Genomic DNA, 26,938 nt, shown 5'->3' with positions numbered 1-26,938 from the left:
ATCTCTCGAAGTTCTGCTCACCTGAGTTTGAATGCCCCATGATAAGCTGTAGACCATACAGTTTACCTAAAGAGTTTTCATCTATATTTTTCGTAGCTGTCTATTTACCACCACAAACCGATGCTGGCACTAAGACCGAACTCAAGGAACTGTAAAGGCCCATAAAAGCAAACAAGAAAATGCTCATCCAGAGGTGGCGTTCCTAGTGGACGGTGATTTTAAGGCAGGAAAACTGAAATCTGTCATCTCATTTCTGCCATCATGTCAACTGTGCAACTGGAGGTGAAAAAAACCTCTAGATAACCTTTACACCACGCACAAAAACACATACAAAGCTCTCCCCCGCCCTCCATTTGGCAAATGGATCTCAGCACAACTAATCTCAGCAAAAAAAGAAACGTCCCTTTTTTAGGACCCTGTCTTTCAAAGATATTTCATAAAAATGCAAATAACTTCACAGACATTCATTCATTGCCTACTGTCTGTAAGCTGTTAGTGTCTTAACAACAGTTCCACAGGTGCATGTTCATTAATTGTTTATGGTTCATTGAACAAGCATGGGAAACCGTGTTTAAACCCTTTACAATGAAGATCTGTGAAGTTATTTGGATTTTTATGAATTATCTTTGAAAGACAGGGTCCTGAAAAAGGGACGTTTCTCTTTTTGCTGAGTTTAGTACCCTGTGTATATAGCCAAGTTATTGCTACTCATTGTCTATTTATTATTACATTTATTATTACATGCTATTACTTTTCTATTATTGCTCTATTTCTTTCTCAATTAATTGTTGGGAGGGGCCGAAAAGTAAACATTTCACTGTTTTTCTGCACCTGTTGTTTACAATGCTATTGACAAATATAATTTGATTTGTAATGCAGTGAAAATTCTACTTCTTTTGATAGGAATTATCAAATGTATTTTCTTGTCCATCTTATTTTTTTTGTTGCTAAGATATTGGTATATCGACTGACTGCATACTGTTGGCCTGTTCCTGTCTGTTGGCCATGACGAGACCCAGCGTTCAGATGGCATTTTTGTGTGAGGTATGATGTCTTTGTATATACTGTCATCTACTGGCTATATATGAGATTGCGTAACATTATAGTTGAACATGCGTGTGAGGGGGCGCTAGGACCCGGTTCAGGCTGTTGTGTCATTGTGAGAAAATGCCGGTTGCTGAGTCATGGAATACGTCGCTCCACGCAAGCCGCAAGAATAATAAGGACAGTTTACAAATGGATACAACAACATGACCATTATTGTTATTTTTGACTTGTAAAATCTCTTTGCGTAAAACGAGTTATTTGTTGGGAGCTTCAATTCACTAAATTGCTTTCCAGCACCAGCTTGTCTTGAGAATGTGAGTGTTGTATTAAAAGCAACAGATCTAAGCTTGCTAATGTAGATAGCTAGCTATCTTGATAGGCCAAGACCGATAACGCCACACATGTATTTTTTATTTTTTTATTTAACTAGGCAAGTCTCACAAATGGTAGCTAGAGAGAAACTCTACCGCTAAGGTTATTTTGACGCTCTGTTTTTGTTGTCACATTTTTTAAAGTATGTTCTGTCTGTCAAAGAGCGGGCCACCAAGAAAAACACGCCAAACAATGCCACCGGAGCAAATGCATCTTGATGCCCACGACAATATCTGTAGTGCTCAAGAAATCCATGAGAGCAACAACATCTGAAGCATTTGTTTAGAAAGTTCAAAAATCATATGACAACAAAAGCATAAACAATGGAGTAATAGGGGTTAATAGTTTTGTGCGGGTTATGATTAAAAAGGTACAGTTGTCGGCATACCACTGTAACCTAATTCTAGTATGTTATTTTGAATGAATATCAGTTGATGAAATGTGATGTGTTTTAAGTGCCTTGACTGAATCAGAATTAGTCCACCGCCGACCCCAGATGACTGGCTGGGGTGCTTTTAGGAGCCATGACTGAAGCACTAACCATATTGTCAAGTTCACAGCCCGATATAGCAGGGTTGGCCTGGATCTCTTAGGCCTATTAAGTCTGTTGAATGATTATTTACGAGGAAGAGATGCTTGCTGTGTTTTGCTTCAAAGTACAACACACACACTTCAAGGAGATTCAATCTGCTCTTAACCCTGATACATTAAATAGGGTATAGCAGCAACGATCTGAAGTCACGAATGGAAGAAGTTAGACGAGTTGAATTCCATCACGAATAGCCGTTTAGAGTAGGATACAAATAAGATCCGGTGAAAATACTGACTGCATAAAAACGAATTTCATGCAGCCAACTGTATGATTTCCTTTGCCTGTCCTGCTTTTTTAAAGTCTCTTAACATCCATGCGGACCAGGTTGATGATCCTGAGCCCTATATGTAGGCTTAATATGGTAATATGTGCTGTTATAGTGAATACTCTCTTACCCTTCCCTGTCTCCCCAGCTTCCAGCCACCATGGTAGCAGTGCAAAGCTACTGTGAAGCCAGCGCTTCCATCTCCGAAGCCTGGCTGGAGGGCGGCATCTCGCCCTGCTTCTACTTCACCCTGGTGCCCACCGTCCTGCTTACCCTCTCCTTCTTCTTCGGCACCTTCCACTGCGTCTGCTACCGCCGCTACGGCACCGAGATGGAGCCCAAGTTCGTTCCGCGCTCGCGCCTCTATGACCTCCAACTGGCAGTCTCCCTGCTCCTCCTGCTGCAGTTCCTGGGGGGGCTGGTTTGGAGGGCGGCCGGAGGAGGGGAGCTCCCTGGCTACGTGGTGCTGTACGGCCTCCTGTCCATGCTGGGCTGGGCCTGGGCCGTGGCCCTGTTAAGGCTGGAGAGGAGGAGGGTGCTGGTGAGGGACCGGACACGTGGCCACAGCACGGTGCTGCTGCTCTTCTGGGCTGTGGCATTCTCAGTGGAGAACCTGGCCTTCGTCTCCTGGGCCAGCCCCTACTGGTGGTGGGGCCTGGAGAACACACAGCAGCAGGTGAGAGAGGACCAGTGGTATTGTTGAGGGTTTAACATTATAGAATGTCCCCAATAGAGCTGACGTTACTACTCCCTCTATGTATCACTCAAAGAGACACGTCTTTTCTACATAAAGTATTTCTATCTGAATGTTTCACAACCTTGCCTACTGAACGTGGCACTGGGGTCTGTTCAGGAGGGTGTAGCGTTAGAGGACCTTCAGATAGAAATGTATTTGCGTTGAATAAACATGTTTAACTGTCAGGTTAAGTTGGAAATGGTGTTAGATCTGTTCCTTGCTTTTCTGTCTGCATTGTTCAAACGTTTCACCTCTTTGAATTAACCCCACAGCTCAACCCTCAGTGAGGATAAACTGCCATCTCACTCCCTAGTTTCATAGAGGTTGTTAAAAATGTTAGCATACAATGTTAATGGCTATTAGTATTAAACTTAACATTGAGTTTTAACACTCCATTACACAAGTGTAATAGTGGGCTTTCTAAAAAGTAAGTTAGTCTACCCATAGGGTGTGATACTGTATCTGCGTAAATGAGACACATAGGCTAGGTTTAATGTTTCGTGAATCCCATTTCGTAAAGACAGTTGGGATTGTAAAATATATATATATAACAAAGCATTTTCTCACAGGAAGACTGCTAAAATAGAAACTGGCATTCCAACTATGACACAGCAGTGGAAGGGGGAAGAACCATTATCATTAGTCAGCTATGAGTAACTCTAGAAGTGCTGAGTCATTGCCCTATCTTGACATTCTTCTTACCTCTCCCTCTGGCCACACCCCCAAATATACATTTTGTAACCAATCAGATCACGCCTTTTCTTAGTCCCTCCCTATGTCTGTCATTGGTTGTCCCACTCAGCACTAATGTCTCCCAGTTGATTTCAGAATGCATTAGTTGAACACATCTTCATTAGCTTTTTACCAAGCATTCACCATCTTAGTTCTTCCAATGGGTTGTTATACCACAAAGTATATGACACAGTCCACTGTTTACTTTGTGTCATAATGTGTACAGTAGTTTACTTTTTATAGTCAGTCTGACTGTAACCACTGACTCACCTCTCCTCCAATCCTGAATGATCCAACAACTCCTGAGTAAATTACTTTTGAATGAGAACCTCGGCCTCACATTGAAGTTGGGGCAGCAGTTAGCCCAACATTTAACGGCGTTGGGCCAGTAACTGGAAGGTCGCTGGTTCGAATCCCAGAGCAGACTAGGTGACAAATCTGCCGATGTGCCCTTGAGCAATGCATTCAACCATAATTGTTCATGTAAATCGCTCTGGATAAGAGTGTCTGCTAAATGACTAAAATGTAAATGGTATGGGTTGAATGGAGTATTGAAATGTGTTTTATGCCGTTATGCTTGTCAGTCAGCACTTATTTAAAGAAATACTACACTCCAAAAAAAATATATCTTGACAGCTGGCATTCACCGTTTGGTATTGTATTAACAGTCCCATTGGGATTGAATTATCAATGGACAACATGCTAAAATGTAGTTTATGAGTGCAAGATTCCTTTAAAGAGTCAATCTACAATTGCTACATCCATTTTTGGACTAATGATGTATACCCATTGAGTCTTGAAGATTATAAATGATACATGCCTCATGAGCTTAGTTCAACTGTAACACCCCATGAGAACCCAACATATGAGCTTGTTTTACTTTAATGTTTAGAAACATTGTAAATGTAAACAAACAGTGTATATAACCTTAAAAGATGGTTAAAACGGTCATTTTGATACCATGGATGGTCGGTCCTTTCATCCGTTGAGTGGTTCCATTTCTCCAAGCCAAAGCTGCAGATTGCCCCGTTAAAGCTTCAGTCATGACTTAGCATTTTTCATTCGTTATCTCAGGTGGACTTTTCTCTGTGGTTGATGCGCTACGTCGGCACGGGCACACTCTTCTTCCTGGGCCTGAAGGCCCCGGGATTACCACGGAGACCGTACATGCTCCTGATCAACGAGGACGAACACGACGTGGAGGGCGGCACTGGCCAGGTAATCAAATCAAATGTTATTTGTCACATGCGCCGAATACAACAGGTATAGATAGACTTTACGGTGAAATGCTTACTTAAGAGCCCTTAACCAACAATGCTGTTTTTACGAAAATGGAGTTAAGAAAATATTTACTAAATTAACAAAAAAAATTATAAGTAACACAATAACAATAACGAGGCTATATACAGGGGGTACCAGTGCCAAGCCAGTGTGCGGGGGTACCAGTGCCGAGTTAGTGTGCGGGGGTACAGATTAGTCGAGGTAATATGTATGTACAGATACAGTTGAAGTTTTCCCAAACGCCTGAAGGTACCACGTTCATCTGTACGAACAATAGTACACAAATATAAACACCATGGGACCACGCAGCCGTCATACCGCTCAGGCAGGAGACGCGTTCTTTCTCCCAGAGATGAACATACTTTGGTGCGACAAGTGCAAATCAATCCCAGAACAACAGCAAAGGACCTTGTGAAGATGCTGGAGGAAACGGGTACAAAAAGTATCAATATCCACAGTAAAAACAAGTCCTATATCGACTAACCTGAAAGGCTACTCAGCAAGGAAGAAGCCACTGCTTCAAAACCGCCATAAAAAAGCCAGACTACGGTTTGCAACTTTACGTAGGGACAAAGATTGTACTTTTTGGAGAAATGTCCTCTGGTCTGATCAAAAATAGAACTGTTTGGCCATACTGACCATAGTTATGTTTGGAGGAAAAAGGGGTAGGCTTGCAAGCCGAAGAACACCATCCCAACCGTGAAGCATGGGGGTTGCAGCATCATGTTGTGGGGTACTTTGCTGCAGGAGGGACTGGTGCACTTCACAAAATAGATGGCATCATGAGGGAGGAAAATTATGTGGATATATTGAAGCAACATCTCAAGACATCAGTCAGGAAGTTAAAGCTTGGTTGCAAATGGGTCTTCCACATGAGCAATGACCCCAAGCATACTTCCAAAGTTCTGGCTTAAGGACAACAAAGTCAAGGTGGCATTCACAAATCCCTGACCTCAACCCTACAGAAAATGTGTGGGCAGGACTGAAAAAGCGTGTGCGAGCAAGGAGGCCTAGAAACCTGACTCAGTTACACCAGCTCTGTCAGGAGGAATGGGCCAAAATTCACCCAACTTATTGTGAGAAGCTTGTGGAAGGCTACCCGAAACGTTTGACCCAAGTTAAACAATTTAAAGGCAGTGCTACCAAATACTAATTGAGTGTATGTAAACTTCTGACCCAGTGGGAATGTGTGGAAAGAAATAAAAGCTGAAATAAATCATTCTCTCTACTATTATTCTGGCATTTCACATTCTTAAAATAAAGTGGTGATCCTAACTGACATAAGACTGAATTTGTACTGGGATTAAATGTCAGGAATTGTGAAAAACTGAGTTTAATTAAATGTATTTGGCTATGGTGTATGTAAACTTACGACTTCAACTGTAGGTAGGGGTAAAGTGACTGCATAGATAATAAACAGTGAGAAGCCGCAGTGTAAAGAAAGGTATAGAGGTTCTGGATGTCAGGATGCTCTCAATGGTGTAGCTGTAGAACGTCTTGAGGTTCTGGGAACCCACCAATCTTTTCAGCCTCCTGAGGAGGAATAGGTGTTGTCATGCATTCTTCGCAACTGTCTTGGTGTGTTTGGACCACGATAGTTTGTTGGTGATGTGGACACCAAGGAACTTGAATCTCTAGACCCGCTCCACCACAGCCACGTTAATGTGAATGGGGGCATGTTCGCCCCTCCTTTTCCTGTAGTCCAAGATCAGCTCCTTTGTCTTGCTCACGTTGAGGGAGAGGTTGTTGTCCTGGCACCACACTGCCAGGTCTCTGACCTTCCTATAGGCTGTCTCGTCAGTGATCAGGTCTACCACTGTTGTGTCTACATCAAACTTAATGATGGTGTTGGAGTCATGCTTGGCCATGAAGACACTTGCCAGTTAGTTCACACATGCTCTGAGTACACTTCCTGGTAATCTGTCTGGGGCCGCGGCCTTGTGAATGTTGACCTGTTTAAAGGTCTTGCTCACATCGGCTACGGAGAGCGTGATTACGCAGTCATCCGGAACAGCTGGTGCTCTCCTGCATGCTTCAGTGTTGCTTGCCTCGAAGCGAGCATAAAAGGCATTTAGCCTGTATGGTAGGCTCGCATCAATGGGCAGCTCACGGATGGGTTTCCCTTTTGTAATCCGTAGTAGGTTACAAGCACTGCCACATCCGATGAGCGTAAGAAGCCGGTGTAGTAGGATTCTATCTTAATCCTGTATTGACGCTTTGCCTGTTTGATGGTTCGTCTGAGGGCATATCAGGATTTCTTATATAAGCGTCTGGATTAGTGCCCCGCTCCTTGAAAATAGCAGCTCCATGGCTTCTGGTTGGGAAATGTACGTACGGTCACTGTGGGGACGACATCATCTATGTCCTTATTGATGAAGCCGATGATTGAGGTGGTATATTCCTCAATGCCATTGGATGAATCCCGGAACCTATTCCAGTCTGCGCTAACAAAACAGTCCTGTAGCTTAGCATCCACTTGATCTGACCACTTCAGTATTGAGCAAGTCACGGGTACTTCCTGCTTTAGTTTTTGCTTGTATGCAGGAATCAGGAGGATAGAAGTATTTTTTTCTCTCTGGTTGCACAGGTGACATGCTGGTAGAAATTAGGTCAAACCGATTTAAGTTTGCCTGCATTAAAGTCCCCGGCCACAACCCTTTTTGTTGTTGTTTATTGTCCCTGTCTGTATTTATTAAGTTCATAATAACCCCTAATATCTCTATCTGTACCCCAGCTCCTGTTGGATGGGGCAGAGGAATCCCAGTCTACCTGGCATGACTTTGGGCAGAAGGTGCGTCTGCTGGTGCCCTACATGTGGCCCAGAGGCAGCATGCTGTTACAGGGCCTGGTGCTCCTCTGCCTGTGCCTGCTGGGTCTGGAGAGGGTCATCAATGTCTTTGTGCCCATCTACTACAAGAACATTGGTGAGAGAGCATCCCTCGTTTCGTAACATCTCCCCTATATCCAGTTTTTATCTGGATGCCTTTTTAAATTCCTACTTGTTGCTGTCACAACCTTATTGGTTGCGTTGCAGGTTGTCTTTATTGGTGCTGCACTGCACATTCTCAGAAGTATTTTGTGATATCATTGAGGCTGACATGATAATCTACCCAGAAAAACTGCAGAAAAGATGACCTGGGATTGTCAACCCTCTTTCTGTCACAGTGAATGAGCTGACTGATGGAAGCAGCTGGAAAACCTTGGCCACCACTGTGTGTGTCTACGTCTTGCTCAAGTTCCTGCAAGGTGGAGGGGCAGGTGAGTGCAGGGCTCTAAAGTGCGACCAATTTGGTCAATAATATCTTGCTTTGCGGCTAGGTTTTGTTTTGGGAGCACTGTGCGAGCATGAAAAAATCTCCCAGATAATCGTTGTAATGATGAATGAAGACTTAGCTGTACCGTTGTTTCCGAGTGCCTTAGAGAAACAAGCTGGTGCGGATTCGTTAGCGCCATTGTTGCACCATTACTACAGCGAAAGCGGCTTGCTTCTCCGCTTGCTTCTCGCCCAGATCAAAAGATCTGACCCGTATTACCGCCGCAACATTTTTATCTTCCTATAGCTGGGGCCACATTTTACATTCATAAACCATGTTGTGGGCCGTTCGAAAACTATTCGCAAACCATTTGTTGACACTTTGTTCAGTCATGCTACTGCATTGGCTAGCTAGCTAACAACCTGGTAACTTGACCAGTATATCCAAACATTTGGGGGCACGGAAAGAAAGGAAAATGAATCGCTTCTTCAGGAGATCAATGAATATAGCAATGAATGAATGAGAGAGATCTTGCCTGTCATTATCACAAACCTGACTTTTTAAAGAGACCGTGTAAAATGTTTTATCTTATGCATCTCAAACAATATGGTGTAATAGCAGACCACAATTCGGGGTGTTTCCTGATGTGGTCATTCCTTGATATTGTCGTTTGGCAATTCTGGTGTTATGCGATGGATGGTTTCTCAACACATGATTTGTTTACATAGCAGGTTAGGATAATTAGCGTGGCAGGTTAGGAGAATTGGCATGGCAGATTAGGTGAAATAGCGTGGCAGGTTGGGAGAAGGTTAAAGTTAGGAAAAGGGTTAGCTACAATGCTACAGTTGTCATCTACTGTTGTCCCCGACGTGAAAGAAAAGGCCACGGACCAATGGCGAGCATCAATGGGTGTAACTTGATATTGAGAAACACCTGTATATGAAAGAAAACAGCCCTAATTGCTGTCTGCAACTACACCCTTTTCTCTCAGTAGGAAAATTGTGCTTTTACACAATGTTGAAGCCTAATATTCCACAAATTACTGTAATTTCAATGACGTTTCAAAGTATCAACGTTTTAGCTTTTATAATAAACTAATGTATTTACAGTTTTACATATTAGTTTCTAAGGCACAACATGTGCTACAAAAGTAGCTATAATTCATAAAAGCCTAATATAGCCTATACATCAATCAATTAAAATATATATTTTCTGGTGCTCCTAAATTTTTTAAATTGGGAACACCAGTGCTACAAAAAAATGTGTGCGTATATATTAATTTAGAGCCCTGGGTGAGTGGGAATTTCACCACCATTTTGTATTTCTCTGCTACACCCATTAATTTCTTGAGTACTGTTATTTTAATTATCTCTCTTGTTCCCTCACTCTCTATATCTCCTCTCCCCTTTCTCCTTCTCCCCAACCCCACTCGTACCCCCCTGCCCTCTCTCTCTTTCTCTTCACTTTCCTGTACCTCACTCTCTCCCTAGGTGCGTCCGGCTTCGTCAGTAACCTGCGCTCCTTCCTGTGGATCCGCGTGCAGCAGTACACCAACCGGGTGGTGCAGGTGCGTCTGTTCAGCCACTTACACTCACTGTCTCTGCGCTGGCACCTGGGGCGACGCACCGGGGACGTCCTGCGAAGCATTGACCGCGGCACCTCCTCCATCAACAGCCTGCTCAGGTGGGTCTCCTAATAATAAATTGTGTGTGTGCGTGGTTTTCCGGGCCACACGTCAAATTTTTTTAAGGTACCTGTGACCAACAGATGCATATCTGTATTCCCAGTCTTGGCCTATTGAATTTATTTTCCTTATGAACGTTAAATTGTTGCATGTATGTAAATACGATTTCTGTATTTCATTTTCTGTACATTTTCAAAAATGTAATTTTTTGTAACTTTGTCATTATGGGGTATTTTGTGTGTGTTTTTTGTTCTCACCCATCTAAAACTCCTATTTAATCCATTTTGAATTCAGGCTGTAACGCATCAAAATGTGGAATAAGTCAAGGGGTATGAATACTCTCTGAAGGCACTGTTATTTATATATATATATAGTGGCGGCTCACATCTTGGTTTGATCTTGGTGTGATTACCTGATCCTCAAAGCTTCGAGAGACTTCCTCAGGGGTTTACTCAATAGTCAAAAAGAGAGATTAATCTGTTCTCCGTTCCACCTTAAAATTGAGTCAACATTCCATTTCTTCCATCACTACCAACCAGTGTGATTTTGTTACCCAACTTTGATCTCCCTGTAGTACGTCTCAGTCTTTTAGTGTCATCCTGACCTCTGGACAGTCTGTGTGTTAATTCAGAGGTAAACCTGGCCTCCCGCTCTTTCTCTCCACAGCTACATTGTATTCAGCATCTTCCCCACCATCGCAGATATCGTCATCTCCATCATCTACTTCATCACCTACTTCAACGCCTGGTTCGGACTCATCGTATTCGTCTGTATGTTCCTCTACCTCAGTGAGTACAAGGCCTCCTTTCCGGAGCTAACTTAGTTATTTCTATAAAGTAACAATCATCCGATCTGAGTCAAATGTGTGAAATACTTTCAAATGACTTGACCTGCACCAATGGAATAGTCCCAAAAGTGTCAATTAAATCGACTCCAAGCTGAATCAATCAAACCTACTTGAAAGTATTTTACATATGCATTCGACTGAGGTCTGGTAATACCAATGTAGTATTACCATAATGGTCCATCAATATATCTCTTCAGCTCTTACCATCATCATCACGGAATGGAGGACCAAGTACAGGCGAGACATGAACACCCAGGACAACAACGCAAAGTCCAAGGCGGTGGACTCCCTGCTCAACTTTGAGACGGTACCGAGATGGTCTCATTGACCTTTAACCTCAATAGTTGGATTGTGTTCATTAGGGCACGCAACAGAAAATGTTTAAAAACATTTTTGAATGGAAAACGTAAAAAGTCCAGGTAGTCCCTCCCAGTTTGTCTGTTTTGATGCCAAATGGACACATGAAGATTCCCTCAAACATATTGCATTTTTTGCAGCTTCAGAGTTGCTTCATGGCTGTGATTGTAATGTTTATCTAACAGGTGAAGTACTACAACGCAGAGAATTACGAGGTGAACCGTTTTGAGGACGCTATTCTGAAGTATCAGGTAATCCAGGCTATAGATGTAAAACTCTGAAGAGTTGAAAATATAGATATGTGTAAAGTTACCCCAGAGCATTTGCTTAGGTTATTAAGGTCAATTCCAGTTCCACATTTTATTTGTTACATGCACAGTCCCAAGTCCCCAGCGAAAATCGGCTTTTCATTTATATGACTTTCATTTATCTGTCCAGCCTTTTATATTTTGCCTCACAAAGTAAAAAAAAATGAAAAATGTTATCAGGACAACCAGGGCTAAAAGTAGGACAACCAGGGCTACACAAAACAATTTGACATAAACAGTTGCATTAATGAGTTTTATTGACAAATGTCAATAATAAAAAATAAGGTCAGCCAAAGCAAAAACCTGATAAAAATGTATTTATATGACCACTGTAAGTACAGAAGTTGTTCATTGGGAAATTAATATCCAACTAGTCAGTGACAACTGTGTGGAGTTTGTTACAGCAACTATGCATGCTTATTACAGTATTGTAGACACTTTGTCCTGGGATTTCCTATGATCTTCTATGTAGAAGAACCCCTTACCTTCTAACGACTTGTGTGGCCTGTGAGTGTTCGTGGGAGTCTTAGCTTTTCCTATAATGTATAGCTTTTAATAGTTTGTAGCTCCAAACCATTCGGACTCTACAGATGTTTTTGTTTAAAAAACCCTGGCCTGGTCCCCTTCAAGATCCACCCTTGTCTCACAAATACCGCCTCAACCCCCGTTAATCACAGACTATGGATGCAGAAGAAATAGACAAATCCAATGTTACAACCCAGAAGTCTGTATCTCAAACACACAATCTATAACATTTCTTAGAAATTAAAGTCCTAAATCACACCTTCATTATGGTGGGACTCATTGTGTTAACTTGCAAGCCCTACCCAGCAGTGCAGTATTCAATATCAAAAAAGTATAACTGATAAGATTTTTTTTATATATTAACACAAGAAGTAAGAGCGGAATCTGTATACAGAGTACATTTACAATGTTCAGGGATACTGGAGTATATGAAGTACATATTCACATGTAGGCAGTGATTAGGAGAAAGTGACTGGTAAGCAGGATAAATAATAATATTAGTAAACAGTATGGCAGAAGCATGTGGGTGCGTGGTGTGTGTGTGTCAGGTGTGACAGCGGGATGGATGCACAGTGCCTTCAGAAAGTATTCATACCCCTCGACTTATTCCACATCTTGTTTTAAGTCTGAATTCAAAATGGATGAAATAAAACAAATTTTCACCCATCTCCACACAGTACCCCTTGGCAGAGTGGAAATGTGTCTTGAGACATTTTTTCAAATGTATTTCAAATTAAATACAGAAATATGTATGTGAATATTTACACTCAGGAGTCAATACTTTGTAGGAGCACTTTTGGCAGTGATTACAGCTCAGAGTCTTTCTGGGTAGGTCTCTAAGAACTTTCCACACCTGGATTGTGCAACATTTGCCCATATTTATTCTTATAAAAATGATTTTAGCTCAGTCAAATTGGTTGTTGATCATTGCTAGACAACCATTTTCAGTTCTTGCCTTAGATTTTAAAGTAGATTTAAGTCAAAACCTTAACTCAGCCACTCAGGAACATGTACTGTCTTCTTGGTAAGCAACTTCAGTGTAGATTTGACTTTGTGTTTTAGGTTATTGTCCTGCTGAAAGGTGAATTAATCTCCCCAGTGTCTGGTGGAAGGCAGACTAATCCAGGTTTTCCTCAATGATTTTGCCTGTGCTTAGTTCCGTTCTGTAAAAAAAAAAAGCATTCTGAAAAATCTCCAGTCCTTAATGATTACAAGCATACCCATAACATGATGCAGCCACCACTATGCTTGAAAATATGGAGAGTTACAGTACTCAGTTAATTGCTCTGATAACATTTCTTGCATTATTACGTTAGTGCCTTGTTGGAAGCAGGATGCATGTTTTAGAATATTTGTATTCTGTACAGGCTTCCTTCTTTTCACTCTGTCAATTAGGTTAGTGTTGTGGAGTAACTACAATGTTGTCCATCCTCAGATTTCTTCTATCACAGCCAACTGTTTTAAAGTCACCATTGGCTTCATGGTGAAATCCCTGAGGGGTTTCCTTCCTCTCCGGCAACTGAGTTAGGAAGGATGCCTGTATTTTTGTAGTGACTTGGTGTATTGATACACCATCCAAAGTGTAGCTAATAACTTCACCATGCTCAAAGGGATGTTTGCGGGGGGGTTTTATCCACCAATTTTCCAATGCCTCGCAAAATTGGAAAATCTCCCTGGTTCTTGTGGTTGAATCTGTGTTTGAAATTCACTGCTTGACTGAGGGACCTTACAGATAATTGCATGTGTGGGGTACAGAGATGAGGTAGTTGTTCAAAAATCATGTTTAACACTTATTGCACACAGTGGGTCCATGCAACTAATGTGACTTTTTAAGCACATTTTTACTCCTTAACTTATTTAGACTTGCCATAACAAAGGGGTTAAATACTTATTGACGCAAGACATTTCAGCTTTTCATGTTTAATTAATTTGTAAAATTGTCAAATTATAATTCCACATTATGGGGTATTGTGTGTAGGCCAGCGACAAAAAATCAAATTGAATCCACTTTAAATTCAGGCTGTAACACAATAAAAAAAGGCATTGTAGATGTAAACAGGGCTAAAAAAGTGACTGGTAGCAGATATATTTAAATACTTATGGAAAATGATAATATATACATGTAACAGCGACCAGTAACATGATGAATAGATATATATGAAATGTGTTTGACCAACTCAGAAGCATAGTTAAATAGAGCTTTCCATCATTAATGGTGTTCTAGGATTTTAGAACTGCAACCAGCAGACATTGATTTAGCTTTTGTATCTCTATTTTCCTGGTTCTAGGTCTGTTCAGCAGTGCAAACAGACAGCACAAACAGATCTGGGACCAGACTATAACTCTTTTGATTATAATGTTGCATTTATGGCCTGTTTGTCTGTCTGTCCCCTCCCGTCCTAGATCTCAGAATGGAAGACACAAGCCTCTCTGGCCTTCCTGAACCAGACACAGAACTTGATCATCGGTTCAGGCCTATTGGCCGGGTCACTGCTGTGTGCCTACTTTGTCCAGGAGGGCAAGTTTAAGGTACTGAGCTCGGAGCCCTTGCTAGCTTAAAGGGAAAGTTTAGTATTTTATAAATTAATGTTAGATGGTTCCTCACCTTGACAATAGTCTATGAGCCAGGACTGTAATCTATAATCCATGTTTATTTTCCGGGTGAGAAACAATTTAACATGAAGTTGTGAAATACTGAAGTTCCCCGTTATTAAAGGCCTAGATACTCATTCTACTACCCTTTTCACACTATCGAGCCGACCGAAAACAAACTGCTCTGGCTCTTTTCACATTGTCCGTATCAGCACGGTTCCAGCAACTACGGTTAAATGTCTGGATGTGTAACCTGACCAGTGCAGCTTGGTTTGGCTCGGAAGTGTGAAAAGCCCTGTTGACCCACCTCAAACTCTCTCCACTCTGTTGTTTTTCGAACTCTGTCCTACATTAGATTAGAAAACGTTATTGTACTCTAATTAGGACATTTTTTGTAACTTGCCTAGCCGGCAAAAGCAATCAATACAAATGCAAAACAGACATTGCATCACTACAAGGCCATGCAGCCTTGCTACTGTATGTATGTTTTCATGCATGTTTGAACATGTGCTAAATAACTTCCCTTTGACACAGTGTTGTGGTATTGCATGTTTTTCTCAGTAATACATGTGGTGTATGAAGTATACATTCAAGTCAGCTGCTGTGAAGCCTGGTTAAACCAAACTGAACGAAGTGAAACAATAGTGAGCAAAGTGTTCAGTCTGGTTTAACCAGGCTAATGCACTCTATCTCCAGGTTGGAGACTTTGTCCTCTTCGGCACCTACATCATCCAGCTCTACACCCCTCTCAACTGGTTTGGAACCTACTACAGGTGAGAGGTGTTAGGGGCTGGGTTTCAATTCTACTTCCTGTCATCCTTCCCTAGTCTCTTATGCATATCACTTACAGCTAAATGGACTGGATAAGTTTCCACCATATTGCTTCCACATGTCTTACTAGATCAAGAAAGACACAAGCAAATTAAGCTAGACTATTGACACAGATCGATGAAAGGCATTGTTTACACAACAGGTGCTCTTTATAATACATAGGTCCTCATCCTCCACAGAATGATCCAGAGCTCCTTTATCGACATGGAGAGCATGTTTAAGCTCTTTACAGAGGAAGAGGAGGTAATTTTGAAATTGGTTATCAATGACCAGCTTTTTGGTGTGTATGGGAGATTCTCAATTGGAAAAGCCTGTCCTCTCCTCCACTCCTCCGTCCTCTGTGACAGGCAACCGATAAGTGATCGAGAAGTGCCAATTCGTAAGTAGGTAGTCTTCTCCCATCCTCGATTACCTACTTCAATAGAGGATGCACAATAGTGTCCTCGTGGCAGGTAGCATGGAAGTGTTTTAAAATCCCTTTGAATCAGCTTTTGTTTCCTCGGAGGAGAAGAGCATGTACACATTTAAAAACAATGCACTACGTATCCTTTTATAAAATGTCTTGCACCACTAGAATATTTTGTTTTTTATCACTTTACACATGTATTTTTTCTGTACGCATCATTTTCCTGGTGATGCGTGAGTGGAGAAAGTCTCATTTCATGAGAAGCTTATTTGTTTCCATGTTCCTTCTCCTCGCCACCTCTTTGATTACTTTCAACGTTTTTCAAAAAAAAGGCGAGGGTAGAAGAGAGGAGGCAGGAGGCAAGCAAAACCAATCGAGATTCTCCCTATGTCTGATCAAATCTAATCTTTGCATTTCATTATGGGAAATGTATTTTTTTGTAGTTTTTATGTGCTTTATCTTGATTTCTCTTCAGGTCAAGGATGCGGTGAACGCAGGGAACCTTCTCTATAAACTGGGAAAAGTGGAGTTTGAGAATGTATACTTTAACTACACAGACGGGTAAGTCCTAAGATTAAAAAAATGTATATTCAAGTCTCGTTTGGACTGATGTGTAGGCTATACACAGAGACTGATTCAGAAACATTGATGAATAATCATAGTTGTGGTAGTTCCAGCTTTTTCCTTTGAATGGGGACGTAGGTCTGGGTGCCTTGTAAGGATCCGACGGTGAGTGGGTAATCTACCTTTACAATCGGTCCTATGAGCCAACAATCAATCATTGGGTAAAAAAAATAGACAAACTACGAGCACGTTTATCGTACCAATGGGACATGAAAAACTGTAATATCGGCCTCCCGGGTGGCGCAGTGGTCTAAGGCAGTGCTAGCTGTGCTACCAGAGACTCTGGGTTCGAGCCCAGGCTCTGTCGCAGCGGGCCGCGACCGGGAGGTCCATGGGGCGTAGCACAATTGGCCTAGCGTCGTCCGGGTTAGGGAGAGTTTGGCCGGGTCTCATCATGCCCTAGCGACTCCTGTGGCGGGCCGGGCGCCGTGCGCACTGACCAGGTCCCTAGGTGTACAGTGTTTCCTCCGACACAGTGGGGCGGCTGGCTTCCGGGTTGGTGTTAAGAAGCAGTTTGGTTGGGTTGTGTTTCGGAGGACGCATGGCTCTCGACCTTCTTCTCTCCCGAGCCCGTACGGGAGTTGTAGCGATGAGACAAGACAGTAACAATTGGATACTACGAAATTGGGGGGGAAAGGGGATTAAAAAATATATTTAAACTGTAATATCTTATGTTTCACCAAGTCGTGGCTGAACGATGACATGAATGACATACAGGGCCAAAAAAGATTACCAGGATGTGTACTCCAAGCATGCGCTGACCAACTGGCTAGTGTCTTCACTGACATTTTCAACCTGTCCCTGACTGAGTCTGTAATACCAACATGTTTCAAGAAGATCACCATAGTGCCTGTGCCCAAGAACACTAAGGTAACCTGCCTAAATTACTACCAACCCGTAGCACTCACGTCGGTAGCCATGAAGTGCTTTGAAAGGCTGGTCATGGCTCACATCAACACCATTATCCCAGAAACCCTAGACCCACTCCACTTTGCACACCGCCCCAACAGATCCACAGATGATGCAATCTCTATTGCGCTCCCCACTGCCATTTCCCACCTGGACGAAAAGGAACACCTATGTGAGAATGCTATTCATTGACTACAGCTCAGCGTTCAACACCATAGTGCCCTCAAAGATCATCACTAGGCTAAGGACCCTGGGACTAAACATCTCCCTCTGCAACTGGATCCTGGACTTCCTGACCGGCTGCCCCCAGGTGGTAAGGGTAGGTAACAACACATCCGCCACACTGATCCTCAACACGGGGTCCCCTCAAGGGTGCGTGCTCAGTCCCATCCTGTACTCCCTGTTCACTCATGACTGCATGGCCAGGCACGACTTCAACACCGTCATTTAAGTTTGCCAATGACACAACAGTGGTAGGCTTGATCACCGACAACGATGAGACAGCCTATAGGGAGAAGGTCAGAGACCTGGCTGTGTGGTGCCAGGATAACAACCTTTCCCTCAACGTGATCAAGACAAAAGGAAATGATTGTGGACTACAGGAAAAGGAGGACCGAGCACGCCCTCATTCTCATCAACGGGGCTGCAGTGGAACAGGTTGAGAGCTTCAAGTTCCTTGGTGTTCACATCACCAACAAACTATCATGGTACAAACACACAGAGACAGTTGTGAAGAGGGCATGACAAAGCATATTCACCATCAAGAAAATGAAAAGATTTGACATGGGTCCTCAGATCCTCAGTTCTACAGCTGCACCATGGAGAGCATGGTTGCATCACCGCCTGGTATGGCAACTGCTCGGCCTCCGACCGCAAGGCACTACGGAGGGTAGTGCGTACGGCCCAGTATACCAGACGGTGTCAGAGGAAGGCCCTAAGAATTGTCAGACTCCAGCCATCGATTTAATTCTACTTACATGTACATATTACCTCAAATAACCGGTGTCCCCGCACATTGACTCTGTACCGGTACCCCCTGTATATAGCCTCGCTATTGTTATTTTACTGCTGCTGTTTAATTATTTGTTACTTGTATTTTTTACTTATCTATTTTTTTACTTAACCAACGGTGCAGTTTTTAGAAAAAATAAGTGTTAAGGACTTGAAAGTAAGCATGTGACAAATAACATTTGTATATTTTGTGCTTCTGTGTGTGTGTGTTTTTTTAAGGAAGGAGATCCTTAAGGATGTATCATTTACTGTGCAGCCAGGCCAGACTGTTGCATTGGTAAGATTGGATTCCGAGCTTCCGATCATTACCCAGATATTTCGCACACTTGAGCAGTGTTTGATTTCTCTCTATCAGTCATGTGATGGTTTATGTCCGGACCATGTGTAGTACAGATGTTTCTTGCTTCTCAACCGTTTGTATGTTTGTTGACATCCCTAGGTTGGCCAGTCAGGGTGTGGTAAGAGCACCATCCTTCGCTTGCTCTTCCGCTTCTACGACGTCCAGGGAGGATGCATCCGCATCGATGGCCAGGACATCTCTAAGGTGAGTAATTTGCCCAGTTGCAAGAGAATAGTTCCCAGACATACTGCCTTGTTAGTACATGCTGTATATAACATTAGGTTTGTTACACATTTGTCTTCTATTTCAGTTATACAGTATTGTTAATATGATACACCTGGGTCGTGTTCATTAGGCACCAAATTAAGAAAAAAACATTATTATCTGGATGTTTGAAAACGTTTTTTCATTGCGTGACCTAGTGAACTTGACCTTGTATTAATATAGTGTATTCTGAGCCTCTTGGTATCTGGGTGCAGGTGAAGCAGGTGTCTCTGCGTGCCCACATCGGCGTGGTGCCCCAGGACACAGTCCTCTTCAACGACAACATCCGCAACAACATCCGCTACGGACGCATCTCTGCCAGTGACCACGAAGTGGAGGAGGCGGCGATCGCCGCGGACATTCACGAGAAGATCCAGACGTTCCCAGAAGGTACGGAAATAAAATGGTCTCTTTCGATGGTTTCCCGGACACCAATTTAAGCCTTGTCCAAGACTAAAAAAATGATTTCAATGGAGATTCTCTATTGAGTCCAGGACTAGGCTTAATCTGTGCCTGGAAACCAGAGCTGTATGTTGTCATTATATTTATATTTGTAGTTAACCTGAAAGTGGCTTATGGGTTTCAATATTGTTGTTTTAAGGGTTTGTGTAGGTGTTTTGTATTTGCCAACCGAATTTGCCGAAGCATTTTGACATCTAAATCTCCTCAAACAAGTGGGGAGATTTGCGTTCACACAGTAGCTGTCGGGCTGTCATTGTTACTGTATGAGGTGAGTGACGTTTGTGTCTGTGTTGTCTCTGTCTGTCCCCCTACCCAGGATACGACACCGAGGTGGGCGAGAGGGGTCTGAAACTGAGCGGGGGGAGAAGCAGAGGGTGGCTATCGCCCGCACCATCCTCAAGGCCCCTCAGATCATCCTGCTGGATGAGGTAAACTTTCAGGAAGGTCCAACATGAGGCTCAATGACTCTGTTTAGATAGGTATAGGGTGAAGATGATCTTGGGTCAGTTGCATTTTTTTCTTCTATTTTTGGTTAGGTTTAGGATTGTGTAGGGGAAGCTGGTCCTAGATCTTTACCACGGTGAAACTTCACCCCGGAGCATTCAAATACTTAAAAAACACACACTTCCTCCCTCCTCTCCTTGAAGATATCGCTGAGCTTACACAAATTGAAAGGTGAACAAAGGGTTGCAAAGGGTAATAAACTTTCTGGTAAATATCTGGAATTTTTCCATGGGAATTTTGCTTAAATTCATTAATAAAAGTTAGCTTATAACAGTGAACCTTTTTTGTGGGATACACATAAGGCAACTCTAGGTATTGTGGCATATTTTGGTTAAATGATCCCCAATTCAATGCAATTGCAACTCTCTGCATGCACAGTGCATTCTTCCATCACATGTACAGTTCACTCTTCCATCACATGTGCAGATGATTCTCAAGATCTTGCACACTAATGAGATGCTATTGAGTCCACACTACTACACTGTCTAAGCCAAGGACTACATGCTTTCTGGTAAGTTTTGATTACAATACTGGGTGGGGTGAATATATTTTATATGACATACATCATTTTTTGTTAAATAGTAGCCTACAGCAAAGTGTGTTTAAATCATTTCTAAGTTAACAATATCTGCTAGTTAGCTTTTGCTACCATGTGGGTTTTAGCTTGCTTGAGCCTGCTATCTGAGGAGTGTTAATTCACCTGTTCCCAAACATGTTTAATTTTTTAAAAATTATCTTACAAAGGAGTTGTTTAATCTAACTGCTTAACTATTTATCTGTACATGGAATTTTTTATTTTATTTTTTTTACTCATATTTTTTCTAGTCTTTACAGGAAAATGCCATGGGCACTATCTGATATGTGGAGACATTTCACTGCAGCTAATGTAGAAGGAAAAGCTGTGTACATTTGCAAATACTGTGCCAAATCATATGTGAAGAATGCAACAAAGATGCAGAATCATCTGGCCAAGTGCATAAAGTTCCCTCAGCGCTCACAACAAGCAGCCTCTGACAAAAGTCCCTCTACTTCTATTTGACGTGAAAATGATGAATCAGACACCTTATCGATAGCAACAGCTCATGGTCCTCCTGGAATCAGAGGTTACGTAGTCAGAGAAATGCTGATGAATGTCTTGCTCGAGCTTTGTATGCAACTGGTTCACCTCTGATGGTTACAGGCAATGTGTATTGGAAGAGATTTCTGAATATCCTTCGCCCAGCGTACACCCCTCCGACCAGACATGCTTTATCTACTCATTTGCTGGATGCAGAGTTCAACAGAGTTCAAGTGAAGGTCAAGCAAATCATAGAGAAAGCAGACTGTATTGTAATCATCTCTGACGGGTGGTCGAATGTTCATGGCCAAGGAATTATTAACTAAATCATCTTCACCCCTTAACCAGTAGTCTACAAGAGCACAGACACAAGGGACAACAGACACACCGGTCTCTACATTGCAGATGAGCTGAAGGCAGTCATCAATGACCTTGGACCACAGAAGGTATTTGCACTGGTGACAGACAATGCTGCGAACATGAAGGCTGCTTGGTCTAAAGTGGAGGAGTCCTACTCTCACATCACACCCATTGGCTGTGCTACTCATGCATTGAATCTGCTCCTCAGGGACACAATGGCACTGAAAACAATGGATACACTCTACAAGAGAGCCAAGGAAATGGTTAGGTATGTAAAGGGTCATCAAGTTATAGCAGCAATCTACCTCACCAAGCAAAGTGAGAAGAATAAGAGCACCACATTGAAGCTGCCCAGCAACACCCATTGGGGTGGTGTTGTCATCATGTTTGACAGTCTCCTGGAGAGGAAGGAGTCTCTCCAAGAAATGGCCATATCACAGTCTGCCGATATGGACAGCCCCATAGAGAGGATCCTCCTGGATTATGTATTTTGGGAGAGAGGGGTGAACAGCCTGAAAATCCTGAAACCTATAGCAGTAGCCATTGCACAGATTGAGGGAGAAAATGCTATCCTGTCTGATGTTCAGACTCTGCTTGCAGATGTAAGAGAATAAATACGGACTGCCCTGCCCACTACACTGTTGCTCCAAGCAGAGGAAACTGCAGTTCTGAAATACATCAAAAAGCGTGAAGACTTCTGCCTGAAGCCCATACACGCCGCAGCGTACATGTTGGACCCCAAGTATGTTGGCAAGAGCATCCTGTCTGGCGCAGAGATCAACAAGGCTTATGGTGTCATCACTACCGTGTCTCGCTACCTTGGCCTGGATGAGGGCAAGGATCTTGGCAATCTGGCGAGTACACTTCCAAGCAAGAGCTTTGGGGTGGAGATGCCAACATATCGTGCCAACATATCTCATCAGCCACCTGGTGGAAGGGACATTGTGGATCTTGGGCTCTTTCCCCTGTTGCCTCCATCATCCTCCAAATCCCACCATCATCAGCCTCCTCAGAGCGCAACTGGTCCTTGTTTGGGAACACACACCAAAGCACGCAACATGCAACGGTTAGGACATCTACTTTGTGCATGACACAAGTAATTTTTCCAACAATTGTTTACAGACAGATTATTTCACTTATAGTTTATTGTATCACAATTCCAGTGGGTCAGAAGTTTACATACACTAAGTTGATGGTGCCTTTAAACAGCTTGGAACATTCCAGAAAATGATGTCATGGCTTTAGAAGCTTCTGATAGGCTAATTGACATCATTTGAGTCAATTGGAGGTGTACCTGTGGATGTATTTCAAGGCCTATCTTCAAACTCAGTGCCGTTTTGCTTGACATTATGGGAAAATCTAAAGAAATCAGCCAAGACCTCAGGAAAAAAATGTAGACCTCCAGAAGTCTGGTTCATTCTTGGGAGAAATTTCCTCACACCTGAAGGTACCACGTTCATTTGTACAAACAATAGTACACAAGTATAAACACAGCCATCATACCGCTCAGGAAGGAGACGCGTTTTGTCTCCTAGAGATGAATGTACTTTGGTGCGAAAAGTGCAAATTAATCCCAGAACAACAGCAAATGACCTTGTGAAGATGCTGGAGGAAACGGGTATAAAAGTATCTATATCCACAGTAAAACAAGTCCTATATCGACATAACCTGAAAGGCCGCTCAGCAAGGAAGAACCACTGCTCCAAAACCCCCATAAAAAAGCCTGACTACGGTTTGCAACTTTACATGGGGACAAAGATTGTACTTTTTGGAGAGATGTCCTCTGGTTTGATGAAACAAAATAGAACTGTTTGGCCATAATGACCATCGTTGTGTTTGGAGGGAAAAGGGGGAGGCTTGCAAGCCAAAGAACACCATCCCAACCATGAAGCACGGGGGTGGCAGCATCATGATGTGGCAGTGCTTTGCTGCAGGAGGGACTGGTGCACTACACAAAATAGATGGCATCATGAGGGAGGAAACGTATGTGGATATATTGAAGCAACATCTCAAGACATCAGTCAGGAAGTTAAAGCTTGGTCGCAAATGGGTCTTCCAAATGTACAGTGACCCCAAGCATACTTCCAAAGTTGTGGCAAAGTGGCTTAAGGACAACAATGTCAAGGTATTGGAGTGGCCATCACAAAGCCCTGACTTCAATCCTATGGAACATTTGTGGGCAGAACTGAAAAAGCGTGTGCGAGCAAGGAGGCCTACAAACCTGACTCCGTTTCACCAGCTCTGTCAGGAGGAATGGGCCAAAGTTCACCCAACTTGTGGAAGGCTACCTGAAACGTTTGACCCAAGCTAAACAATTTAAAGGCAATGCTACCAAATACTAATTGAGTGTATGTAAACTTCTGACCCACTGGGAATGTGATGAAAGAAATAAAAGCTGAAATAAATCATTCTCTCTACTATTATTCTGACATTTCACATTCTTAAAATGAAGTGGTGATCCTAACTGACATAAGACTGAATTTTTACTGGGATTGAATGTCAGGAATTGTGAACAACCTATTTTAAATGTACTTGGCTAAGGTGTATGTAAACTTCCGACTTCAACAATATGTTAAACGATGCAAAGGATAATTGGGGATCATTCAGTATTCCCTTTTATTATTCATTGAAATCATCCCATGTGAAGAGTCAACTCATTTAATTAAAGTTCAATTCTTAACTAAATTGTTTTGTTTTTTTTCTATTGGAAGGATTTAATCATTTTGCAATTATGTCTACTTATGACAAGGTAAAAGGTTTATGTTTCTGTCTCCATATTATATGGTAAATATATCCAATTCAAAAAACATCTACATTTAAATAGTATTAATATTACTTTGCATATATTTGTGTTTATTCCCATATTTTCCCACGGAAAGTTTCCACCTCTGAATATTCCCCAAAATGTGCAACCCTAGGTGAACGCATTGGCTCTATCACTTAGCTTTCACCAGTCCAGCCATGTCAGATCAGATATTTCTTCAAGAACGAGACGAAGCAAAGATGCATTCTTCACATATTTGAAGAGGGACAATGTTTGCCCCCACACCACTGATCCCCTTTCGTATTGTGTTACAGTGGATTAATACGAGTTCACCGAACTCGAATATGTTACTTATCTCGTAAAGTTTTCCCTCTGCACAGGCCACATCTGCTCTCGACACACAGAAGGAGCGCAACATTCAGGCGTCGCTCACCAAAGTGTGCTCCAATCGGACCACCATCGTCGTGGCTCACAGGTATGCGATGGCTCTCAGTTGGAACAAGATGCATGTATAGAGGGAACCCATAAAGTATGATCAGTGGAGGCTGAGGGGAGGACGGCTCATAATAATGGCTAGAACGGAGCGAATGGAATTGCGTCATGATGTGTTGGATACCATTCCACTCCAGCCATTACCACGAGCCTGTCCTCCTCAATTAAGGTGCCAACAACCTCCTGTGATTAGGACACACACATTTCCCCCCCTCTAATGCTGAGTTTGTATGGTTTGGATCTGTCCGGTCTGTAGTCAGATTGTGAATTGTCTGTCTTCAGGTTGTCGAGCATCATCGGTGCCAACCAGATACTTGTACTAAGTGACGGTCAGATAGCAGAGCGAGGACGGTGAGTTGAATGGTTGAAAGAGTGTTTGTTCGATTGCTGCACACTCCACAAGCCTATTCCAATCTAAATATTGTTTTATGCTCTTCAAGAAACAAACATCTAAAGTATGTAAATGCCAAGAATGGGACAGGCCAATGTTGGATGCTTCTCACACTATAGTTCTATTCTCAACACCATATAGTGGGAACATCTTGACATTGTACTTGATGATGGTAATGGTGATTGTGTGTCCCCATTGTAACTACATATTCTCTACTTTCTTCCTCCCAGGCATGATGAGCTGCTAGCTAAGGAAGGGTTGTACTGTGACATGTGGATGAAGCAGCAACATGCACAGGACTCCGACTCAGCCTCTGACACCGAAGCCAAAGACAGGAAGTCTGAGAAACTACAGGCCCCATCAGTCACTGCAGGCCACTGAGTCTTGAGTGAGAGGTCAAGAATATGCAGACATTGTGAGGAGACAGAGGACAAAGAGGGACGCAGGGAGAAGATTAGATGCCTCAAAAGGCTGTTTTGTATTTTTTAGGGTATCTGTCCATCCAGGTTAATTCTGTTATGAGTAAAGTTTTAAGCACATATTTATTGGGTATTTTATGTTTGATCATTCAATCAAAATGTTTGAACCGTGAATGCCTCAGGCCAGTTGTTTTTAAGTGTATTCAGGATCGTGTTCATTAGGTTAATTAACAGAATTTTTAAAACATGTTTTGTTTCTTATTGGACAAGTCCAGGTAGTCTCTCCTTATTGCAGTCTTTTTTTATCTGTTGTGTGCGTAATTTATATATTATGTAGAAACATGTACATTTAAATTGAGTCAGATGCTTGATAAAGTTCTGGGGAGAGACGTGTCGGAAAAGACACTAGAATGAACATCGGAAGCAGTGCTGTAGTCCCCCTCCACACACTTTCTGCAAGTTACGGGCACGTTTAGAAGGCAAATGTTCCCTCCCCTTCCAAAATGTGAACGATGCAAACACGTGCAAAATCATGATTTCTCCAAATGATCCGTGGCTGTTGTCTCATCCCACAGTCTGTTGAAAAACACTACTGTACCAGTTATGTTACGTGCGATTATGTTATGTACGATTCAGTATAATCCGTTTTCTTGCTGTCTGAAGTCGTTTGATTGCAGCCGTCCACAGAAGCGGCAGCAAGTCCAAAGTAGACGAATACCTTAAGCGCAGGTATCGGCAGTTTGGCACAGTCTCACGACACTAAATGATTGACTAATGTTTAGGGGTTGAGAAGTGAATGTGTTGTATTTACAGCAGATCTTATTGAACATGTTCATTGTAAATGATATTTTTTAGAGCTGCATCAATTTGACTCCAATCAGACTTGGGCATTGTCATGTACAGTACAGTCTAGGTGTTGACTGATACATGTAAAACGTTGAATTGTCACCAATGGTGATCAATAAGAACTACTGGCAGTATATTAAAGAGAACAGAATCGATAGAATTGACTAAATTAGTAGCGGAAAAGCAAACCTTTACCTATGAATGAACCCAATCCTCAAGCCTGTATGCTGCTACCCGTTTTGAGTACAGAACTACTGTCAAGTGTATCTTTATTTTAATGGAAGAAATTAATCTGTTTGAATTTGTAAATATAATTCCCAAGGCAAGTGTGGAGTTTGTCAGTATCTGTTGATAATAATCACACTCCATTTATTCATTGTCAAATTCTGTTTAATTGATTTTAAAAAGGGCCATAAGGGAAGATCTAGCCATTTTAGCTGTACTTTAGTTTATTTGAGAGAAAAAAAATTAATCTATGTTAAGTCTCCCAGGGTTACGGGTTTGGGGTTGAATTGGAAACTGTCTGCATTAATCAAGGGGACGTGAAAACGGACAAACTTACCATCCATATAGTGCACAGCAGACTTTACATCATGAAAAGTTATTGCAGACTGTGAAATAAATAAATGAATCCCAAATGAATTTGAGCATTTGTGACTGCAGAAG

At 42.3% G+C, this 26,938-nt stretch overlaps 1 pseudogene; it reads left to right on the top strand.

Moving 5' to 3' along the window:
• The first annotated feature begins 1,167 nt into the window (after positions 1–1,167).
• On the top strand, positions 1,168–26,914 carry LOC115134380 (ATP-binding cassette sub-family B member 6-like; annotated as a pseudogene).
• Positions 26,915–26,938: the final 24 nt, after the last annotated feature.

The sequence above is a fragment of the Oncorhynchus nerka genome, linkage group LG2 (genome assembly GCF_034236695.1).
Source record: "Oncorhynchus nerka isolate Pitt River linkage group LG2, Oner_Uvic_2.0, whole genome shotgun sequence".
In the NCBI taxonomy this organism is placed as follows: Eukaryota; Metazoa; Chordata; class Actinopteri; order Salmoniformes; family Salmonidae; genus Oncorhynchus; species Oncorhynchus nerka.
Note: the sequence above shows the minus strand (reverse complement) of the source record. Positions and strands in the feature narration are given on the sequence as shown.